Here is a 10,170-nt window from a genome sequence, read left to right as displayed (position 1 = left end):
GCCTTTATTTTTCCACTTTAAGAAGTCCATTTAACTTTTGTTGTAAGGCTGGCTTAGTGGTGATAAACTTCTCTGATCTTATATCTTGTTAACTATCTCTACTTCAAATCTGAATGGTAACTTTGCTGGGTAGAGTGTTCTTGGTTGCAGTTTTTTTCTGTTCAGCATTTTTAATATGTCATGCCACTACCTTCTGGCCTGTAAAATTTCTACTGAAAAAATCAGTTGAGAGCCTTATAAGTTTTCCTTTGTAGGTAACTTTTTACCTCTCGCTGTTTTTAATCTTTGACACTTTAATTATTATGTGTCATGTTGTGGTCCTCCTTGGGTTCATCTTGTTTGACACTCTATGGTTCTTGAACCTGGATGTCTGTTTTGCTGTTAATCTTTGGTGCTTTCCATTACCCTGTCTTCTAGTTATCAGATACATTCTTTTTCATCTGCTACTGTTGGGTCCTTCTAGTGTTTTTTTTTTTTTTTTAAATTTTAGCTATTGTATTCTTTATCTCTGGTTCTTTTTTATTTTTATATTTTCAGTCTCTTTATTGAAGGTCTCACTGAGTTATACTTTTTTCACCAGCTCAGTAGCATCTTAATGATTATTACTTTAGGTTTTTTATCTGGCATATTGCTTATCTCCCATTTCATCTAGTTTCTTTTCTGAGATTTTGTCTTGTTCTTTCTTTTTGAGCATATTCCTCTGTCTCCCTTTTTTACTTGACTTTCTGTGTTTCTATGGATTAGGTGGGACAACTACTCCTATACTTGAGGGAATGGTGGTGTGTATGGTTGTCTCCTATGTGGATTGTGTACCTGATAAGTTTTCTGGCAGACTGGACTTATGAGTGGCATAGGTTGGGGGTCCTTTCTTTCCACTCAGCAGGCAGCTTGGTGTACAACAGCTAAAGTTGAGTGGACACAGATTGGTGTGGTTCCTATTTCCCCACACAGCAGGTGCCCTGGCAGGATAGCTAAAGCTAAAGTGAGTACAAACTGGGATATCACAAGTGTCCATATGCAAAATGAGCTTTGGCAGAATAGCTCATTTTTTTTAAGATTGTATTTATTTATTTGACAGAGATCACAAGTAGGCAGAGAGGCAGGCAAAGAGAGAGGAAGGGAAGCAGGCTCCACACTGAGCAGAAAGCCTGATGTGGGGCTCGATCCCAGGACCCTGAGATCATGACCTGATCCGAAGGCAGAGGCTTTAACCCACTGAGCCACCCAGGCACCCCAGAATAGCTCAATTTTAAGTGGGTTTTATCCAGGGTTTCCTGGATCCCTCCACACAGAGGGTGCCCTGGCAGGGTGGTTGGTACTGAGGTGGCATGTGGGATGGGAGGTCCAGAGGCTTTCCACACAATGGGCACCCTGGCGTGACAGCTAAAGCTGAGCTGGGTGCATGTCATGGGGTCCCAGTGTTCTAAGAACTGAGGGTAATCTGGAAGGACAACTGAAGCTGAAATGAGTGGATTGGTGGATCCTGGGGTGCTCTGTATTGGGGGTATCCTGGCAGGGCTTCTGGGGCTGAGGTGGTGTGCTGGCCAGGAAATCTTTGGGTTCTTTATGCATAGGGCACCTGTCAGGACAGCCAAAGCTTAAGTGAGTACAAGCCAGGGGATTCTGTGTCTCTCTGCATAGCAGGCACATTGTCAAAGTAGCTAAAGCTGAAGTGGATGCCAGCTAGGGTGTTTTGGTGTTCTGTGTGCTGAGAGCATCCTGGCAAGTCTGGTAAAGCTAGAATTCGTAAAAATAGAGGTGTGGGGTCAATTTTTATAGGAGGTTCCCTGGTGGGGTGGCTGGAGCTGATGCAGTGTGTGCATTGGAGGTCCCTCCGCTCTATGCTCAGAGCACCAGGGTGCCCTGGCAAGATCACTGAAATTAGTCAGTGTAAGTTGTAGGATTGTATGTACAGAGGGCACCTCTGCAGGATAGCTGAAGCTAAAGTGGATATAAATAGGGGTGTTCCAGTGTTCTCTGCATAGAGGGTTCCCTGAAGAAGCAGTTGAAGCCAAGGTAGGATACAGCTGGAAGGTCCGGGGGTGCATCATGCAGTACACCTAAATTTAAAGTGGTCACATGCTGGTGTGGTCTCAAGTTTCTTTGTGCAAAATGTGTCTTGGTAGGAGAGCTAAAGCTGAAGTGGTTGAAAGTTGGGGTTTCCCAGAGTTCTCAACAATGAGTATGACCTGGCAGGATAGCTGAAGCTGAATTGGGTGCAAGCCAGGGTGTCTGAAGTTGTGCTTAGCACAAGGGTGCCTTGATTTGGTGGCTAGAGCTGAGGCCAGTGTAGATGAGAGTGTTCTGGGGCATTCTGTGCTGGGGGTTGCCCTGGTAGGGTGACTAAAACTGATGCATGTATGGGCTGGGAGTTCCTGGTGGGGCACTCTGGCAGTCTGCTAGATCTGAAGCAGGCATCAGCTAGGAGGTTCTGGTATTTTGTATCAAGAGTGTCCTAGCAAGCTGTTTGGAACAAAAGTGGTGTGGGCCTGGAGTGTTCTGGGGTGCTTTGCTCCTGTGCCACTTTGGCATCAAGGGTGGTGGTGTAGTGATTTCTAAGCAGGGTGTTCCATGTGCATTGCCCTATGGCTGCTTTGGTGGCTTGGCTGGGTCTGGTGTGGGACAGGGTCCCAAGGATCACTGAGGTGGCAGGCTGTAGGGGATCTGGACTATTCACTAATATGTGCTTTCAAGGGAGGTGGAGACCATAGACTGTATCTGCCAGTCCTCTCCCACCTGGACAATGTTATGGCATCTCCCCAATATGTCAGAGTTCTAGGGATGGCTCTTTTATATGCTAGTTACTCTTTTAAATTACAGCATTTCTTTTGTGCCCAGCATGACCAGGGTGTTACAGTGGGCTTGTGGACCAGGGGGTTACTGAGGTGGCAAGCTGGCCGTGGTGACTGGACCCCACTCTGGTCTGAGCTTTTAAGGTGGAGGGGGACCATAAACCTGTCATTTTTCTGTCCCACTGTTAAGGAGAGTGTTCCCACAGTTCCTTTGACATTTTGCAGAGTTCTAGTGCTACATTTTAATTGCTAGTTGCTCTTTGGAATCATGACTTTTTTTTTTTCCTGTGCCAAAAGATAGAAGAATCTTTCCTTGGTCCCTCAGTATTATCCTTCCCCAGGATCATGGGTAGAGGCTTTCTTTGTTATCATATCTCTGTGTCTCCTGCTATTCATTTTTGTTTTTCTCTCTGTTTTTTTGTTGTGCAGAATCTGTTTAGTCAGCTCTCAGTTCTAGGTATTATGCTATAAATAAAATGTAATTTGATGTGTTCCATGAAGGGGGTGAATTAAGGGTCTTCCTACATTGTCATCTTATATCTTACATATAATGTAATTATTGATAGGTATATACTTATTGCCACTTTGTTTATTATTTTCTGGCAGTTTTTATGGTTCCTTTCTATTCTTTTATCTTTCTCTTGTTTTCTTCCTTTGTGGTTTGATGACTTTCTTCACTGTTATATTTAGACTTCTCATTTTCTTTTGTGTATCTATTATAGGTTTTTGCTTTGTGGTTACCATGAGGCTCAGATACAACATTCTGTATATATAACAGTCTATTTGAAGTTGATAATATCTTAAGTTTGGGTGCATTCTAAAAACTCTACATTTTTACTACCCCCCCAACCTATGTTCTGTTTTTGATGTCCTATTTTATATCTTTTTATTTTGTGTATCCTGTAACTCACTATTACAGTTAATTTTACTTCTTTTGTCTTTTAGGTTTTGTATTAGTTCGTTAAGTAGCTAATCTACTACCTTTCTAATATATTTGCATTTACAAGTGAGGTTTTAACTTTTATACATTTTCCTTATTACTAGTTAGTGCCTTTTCTTTTCAGCATCAGTAAGTCCCTTTAACATTTCTTGAAAGGCTGGTTTAGTGGTGATAAACTCCTTCAATTTTTGCATGTGTGGAAAACTCTTTATCTCCTTCAATTCTGAATGACAGTATTGCCAGGTAGAATATTCTTGGTTGGAAGTTTTTTCCTTTCAATGCTTTGAATATATTATGTTACTCTCTTTTGGCCTGCAAAATTTCTGCTGAAAACTCAGCTGATAGTCTTATGGGAGTTCCTTTATATGTAAAACAAGTTATTTTTCTCTTGCTGCTGTTAATATTTTTGTCTTTAACTTGTGGCATTTTAATTATAATATTTCTTGATGTGGATCTGTTTGGGTTCATCTTATTTATGGCTGTTCTGTGCTTTCTGAAACTAGATATCTGTTTCTTTTTTGAGTTTAAGGAAATTTTCAACCATTATTTTTTCAAATAAATCATCTACCCCTTTCCTTCTCTCTTCTCTTTCTGGTGCCCCTATGGTGCAGATGTTATTCTACTTGATATTGTCTTAATGACAGTGGACATAAGTCAATACACATAAGTCTCTTAAGCTATCTTCACTTATTTTTTTTTTCTTTTTGCTGTTTTGTCAGTATGATCTCCATTGCTTTGCCTTCCAGCTCACTTATCCATTCTACATCATCTGGTGTACTGTAGAACTCCTGTAGTGTATTTTTCTGTTTATCTCTTGTATTTTTCAGCTCTATGACTTCTGTTTGGTACTTTTTAATGTTTTCTTTCTCTTTGTTGAGACATTTACTATGTTCATCTGTTCTCTTGAGTTTGGTGAACATCTTTGTGATCATTACTTTGAACTCTTTATCAGGTAGATTACTTACCTTAGTTTCATTAAGTTTTTTTGTGAGGTCTTGTCTTCTTGTTTCATTTGGGACGTATTACTTTGTCTCCTTGTTTTGCTTGACTCCCTGTGTTTGTTTCTTTGTCTTAGGCAAAACAGTTATTTCTGCCTATCTTTTTTAAAATTAAAAAAAAATTTAAAGATTTTATTTATTTGACAGATGGAGATCACAAGTAGGCAGAGAAGCAGGCAGCTTGACTCTCTGTGTTTGTTTCTTTGTCTTAGGCAAAACAGTTATTTCTGTCTATCTTTTTTAAAATTAAAAAAAAATTTAAAGATTTTATTTATTTGACAGATGGAGATCACAAGTAGTCAGAGAAGCAGGCGGAGAGAGAGGAGGAAGCAGGTTCCCCACTGAGCAGAGAGCCCGATGTGGGACTCAATCCCAGGACCCTGGGATCATGACCTGAGCCGAAGGCAGAGGCTTTAACCCATTGAGCCACCCAGGTGCCCCTATTTCTGCCTATCTTTAGGGAGTGGCCTTGGGTAGGAGATAAACCTTTTCAATTAACCTTGTTTTATCTTTTGGTTGTTTCTCAACCTTTTATATTGTCTGATTTATTTTTGAATGGGTCCCAGTTTTTGAGGGTGCTTCCAAGCCATCAGTGTTCCACTGGGAGGGCTCTCAGACAGTGTCTAGTTCTAGGATAATTATAAGTCAGATCCTTAGGTAGCAGCTTTCAAGGTGTATGAATATATATAGTGTTGTAGGTTTGCAATCATAAACCTTGCTGACTTCTAGACCAGGAGATATGGAGGTGTCACTGGGCAACAGTTGCAAAAATTGTGGCTTTAGATATGCATATAAACTTTTTTTTTTCCTGGGAACTATTAATGAATTGTGGCAAGGCCAAGGGAGCATGCTAATACAGTGTCTCCCTTCCTTTGTTCCCTGTGGTTATCTCTGTATCCTCCTGATGTATGACAAACCTGAAGCCTGCCCCTCAGGTTGAAACCCCATAACAATAAAATAGGTCTTTTTCTTTTTCTTGTTTTTTAAAGATTTTATTTATTTATTTTAGAGAGAGAGAAAGCACAAGCAGGGGAAGGGGCAGAGGGGTAGGAGAGGGACAAGCAGACTCTATGTTGAGTGTGGAGCCCAATGAACGGCTTAATTCCACAAACCTGAAATCATGACGCCAGCCAAAACCAAGAGTTAAACACTTAATTGCTTAACCAACTGAGCCACTCAAGCACCTCAGGCCTTTTTCAAATAAATACTGGGTGGTTGCCCTGGGGGTGGTAACCTGATAAGGATTGTCTCTCTGATTGTTTCAGTTCTGTGAGACCCAGAAATGTAATTCCCCTCTGGCCACCAGAGCCAGGTGTCCAAGGAGTATCCCCTGTGTGGATTGTGTGTGCCTAATAGCTGTGGTAGAGTGGGCCACAGCTGCAGAGCATGGAGGCTGGGTGTTTGGCCAGCTAGGTTGAGATGGGGTGGGTGTGACTGCAGTGTGCAAGGGCAGTGTGCTTGGCCACCTCACAGCCAGTTTAATACAAACAGACAATATGTTTTTAAGAAAGGCTTGGTACTGGAACTGGATAAACAATGTTATCTTGAATACTGGAGAAGCTTGTATATCAGGTTTACATTTTAATCATTGAGAGAAAGATTCTGGAGTAAGAGAAGGATGTGCATTTGTGAAATAATGGGTAGTCCTACCCAAGGATATTGGATGAGATTAAACTTAACCCCCTACATCCTTTTTTTGGAGGAGGAAACAGCACCAGGGTTGAGAAATAACTTGCCCAAGGGTTACGCAGTCAGTTTATGGCATAGCTATGGAGAAAACGAAAGCTTTATGATTACTATCTCATTATATTTTCTGCTATATTATGAAAGAAAGTGACAAAGGTACTTACATTTTAGGTGTTCCATGCTTATTTAAACATGAAGGTAATTCATTCAGATGAATTCCTTACTAACAGATATTCAGGAGTAACTCCTGAAGGCTTTTGGGGTAACAAATATCTGGTAGTGACTACTTTGATGAAAAGCAGTACCACAGGGCACTGGGTTCCTTTGTGACTAGAAGACCTTCTATAATGTGTCGAGAGCTGGGGAGATTATTACATTTATACATGAGATGGGAGTGATCAAGTATCTCTTACCTCCCGTTAAGTGGTTTTCTTTAATTTCCAAATGCTGCATTGGCTAGAATCCCTTTGTTTTAATTAATGGTTATTCTATTATGTAGTTGCCCAGTACACTCCATTTCCAAAGGCCATCATTATTCATCACTGTTTTGGGTTGGACTACAGATATTTCATATTGTTGGAGCTTTTGTATTGATTGGGAAATCCAGACTGAAAGCATGGGTGACAAGCAAACAGTCATGCATGAGTTTCAGACCCATGATTAATGTTTTTTTGAAGAATGGAAAGTGGAATTACTTCTGATGTACCATGGGGGTTCTGGAGAACCTATCTTTTATACCATACTGTATTACCTTTCTGTCACTGAATTGTTCTGAATCTACAAACTTTACTGTTCAAGAGGCTTAGAGTCAGATTTTTGTTTCAAATCATTGTTCTACCATCTACTAGCTGTGTAACTTTAGGCAATTGACCAAATTTATTGTTTTGTAAGCTTGGAAATGAGAATAATAGTACTGAAATAATATGGTTTTGTAAGGTGTTCAGTGAGATGATATTTCTAGATGTGTGGTGATATAAAGTCAGTATGTTAAAATTACTAGCCTGAATATAGAGATAGATCAAACTGAAACTGAATAACTTTGTTTTAGTAATCCACATCTTCATAATGATAAGATTAAGTTTATCCTAATACAAAACATTGGATCTTGAGGGAAAGAGATGCTAGGTGCATAAATTTAGATAGAATGTAAGAGATAAGTAATAAGTACAAGTCTTATTCAAAAGGTATTGTTTGGAAAAGGTTAGGTTTGGATATGATACCATATGGGGGCCTTAGGTAGTCAGAAAGTTTCATGAGGTCATATGTCATGAAGATATGTGCCAAAAAGAAGATGAGTCTAGAAAAGACCTAACAAACTCCACGATAAAGGGTTTTAAAAAAAATTTCTTTTCAGGGTACCAGAATTCATTGTTTATGTGCCACACCCAGTGTCCCATGCAATATGTGCCCTCCATAATACCTACCACCAGGCTCACCCAACCTCCCACCCTCCACTCCTTCAAAACTCTCAGATTGTTTTTCAGAGTCCACAGTCTCTCATGTTTCATGTCCCCCTCCAATTTCCCTCAACTCCCTTCTCCTCTTCATCTCCCTATGTTCCTTGTGTTATTTCTTATGCTCCACAAATAAGTGAAACCATATGCTAATTGACTCTCTCTGCTTGACTTATTTCACTCAGCATAATCTCTTCCAGTCCCATCCATGTTGATACAAAAGTTGGGTATTCATCCTTTCTGATAGAGGTATAATACTCCATAATATATATGGACCACATCTTCCTTATCCATTCATTCGTTGAAGGGCACCTTGGTTCTTTCCACAGTTTGGCAACTGTGGCCATTGCTGCTATGAACATTGGGGTAGAGATGGCCCTTCTTTTCACTACATCTGTATCTTTGGGGCAAATACCCAATAATGCAATGGCAAGGTCATAGGATAGCTCTATTTTTAATTTCTTAAGGAATCTCCACACTGTTTTCCAAAGTGCCTGCACAAATTTGAATTCCCACCAACAGTGTAAGAGGGTTTCCCTTTCTCCACATCCTCTCCAACACACGTTATTTGCTGTCTTGTTAATTTTGGCCATTCTAACTGGTGTAAGGTGGTATCTCAATGTGGTTTTGATTTGAGTCTCCCTGATGGCTAGTGATGATGAACATTTTTTCATGTGTCTGTTAGCCATTTGTATGTCTTCATTGGAGAAGTGTCTGCTCATATCTTCTGCCCATTTTTTGACATGATTATCTGTTTTGCGTGTGTTGAGTTTGAGGAGTTCTTTATAGATCCTGGATATCAGCCTTTTGTTTGTACTGTCATTTGCGAATATCTTCTCCCATTCCGTGGGCTGCCTCTTTGTTTTGTTGACTGTTTCCTTTGTTATGTAGAAGCTTTTGATCTTGATGAAAAAAATTCATTTTCACTTTTATTTCCTTTGGCTTTTGGAGACATGTCTTGAAAGAAGTTGCTGTGGCCGATATTGAAGAGGTTACTGTCTATGTTCTCCTCTAGGATTCTGAAGGATTCCTGCCTCACGTTGAGGTCTTTTATCCATTTCGAGTTTACCTTTGTGTATGGTGTAAGAGAATGTTTGAGTTTCATTCTTCTACATATAGATGTCCAATTTTCCCAGCACCAGTTATTGAAGAGACTGTCTTTTTTCCACTGTATATTTCTTCCTGCTTTGTCGAAGATTATTTGGCTATAGAGTTGAGGGTCCATATCTGGGCTCTCTACTCTGTTCCACTGGTCTATGTGTCTGTTTTTATGTCAGTACCATGCTGTTTTGGTGATCACGGCTTTGTAGTAAAGGTTGAAATCAGGTAACGTGATGCCCCCAGTTTTCCTTTTCTTTTTCAACATTTCCTTAGCAATTCGGGGACTCTTCTGATTCCATATAAATTTTAGGATTTTTTGCTCCAGCTCTTTGAAAAATGCAGGTGGAATTTTGATCAGAATGGCATTAAAAGTATAGATTGCTCTAGGCAGTATAGACATTTTAACAATGTTTAGTCTTCTAATCCATGAGCATGGAATGTTCTTCCATCTTTTTGTGTCTTCTTCAGTTTCTTTTATGAGTGTTCTATAGTTCCTCGAGTACAGATCCTTTACCTCTTTGGTTAGGTTTATTCCCAGGTATCTTATGGTTCTTGGTGCTATAGTAAATGGAATCGATTCTCTAATTTACCTTTCTGTATTTTCATTGTTAGTGTATAAGAAAGTAACTGATTTCTGTACATTGACTTTGTATCCTGCCACATTACTGAATTGCTGTATGAATTCTAGTACTTTGGGGGTGGAGTCTTTTTGGGTTTTCCATATAAAATATCATGTCATCTATGAGGAGAGAGAGTTTGTCTTCTTTATTGCCAATTTGTATTCCTTTTATTTCTCTTTGTTGTCTGATTGCTGTTGCTAGGACTTCTAATACTATGTTGAATAAGAGTGGTGAGAGTGGGCATCCTTGTTGTGTTCCTGATCTCAAAGGGAAGGCTGTCAACATTACCCTGATCTCCAAAGGAGGCAAAGACCCCACCAAAAGGGAGAATTTAAGACCAATATCCCTGATGAATACGGATGCTAAGATTCTCAACAAGATCCTAGCTAATAGGATCCAACAGCACATTAAAAAGATTATCCACCTTGACCAGGTGGGATTCATCCTTGTGTTGCAAGGATGGTTCAACATTCACAAATCAATCAGTGTGATAGAACAAATCAATAAGAGAAGAGAAGAGAACCCCATGGTTCTCTCAATTGATGCAGAAAAAGCATTTGACAAAATCCAGCATCTGTT

This window comes from Lontra canadensis, unplaced genomic scaffold (genome assembly GCF_010015895.1).
Source record: "Lontra canadensis isolate GAN:19392208 unplaced genomic scaffold, GSC_riverotter_1.0 scaffold81, whole genome shotgun sequence".
Lineage (NCBI taxonomy): Eukaryota > Metazoa > Chordata > Mammalia > Carnivora > Mustelidae > Lontra > Lontra canadensis.
Note: the sequence above shows the minus strand (reverse complement) of the source record.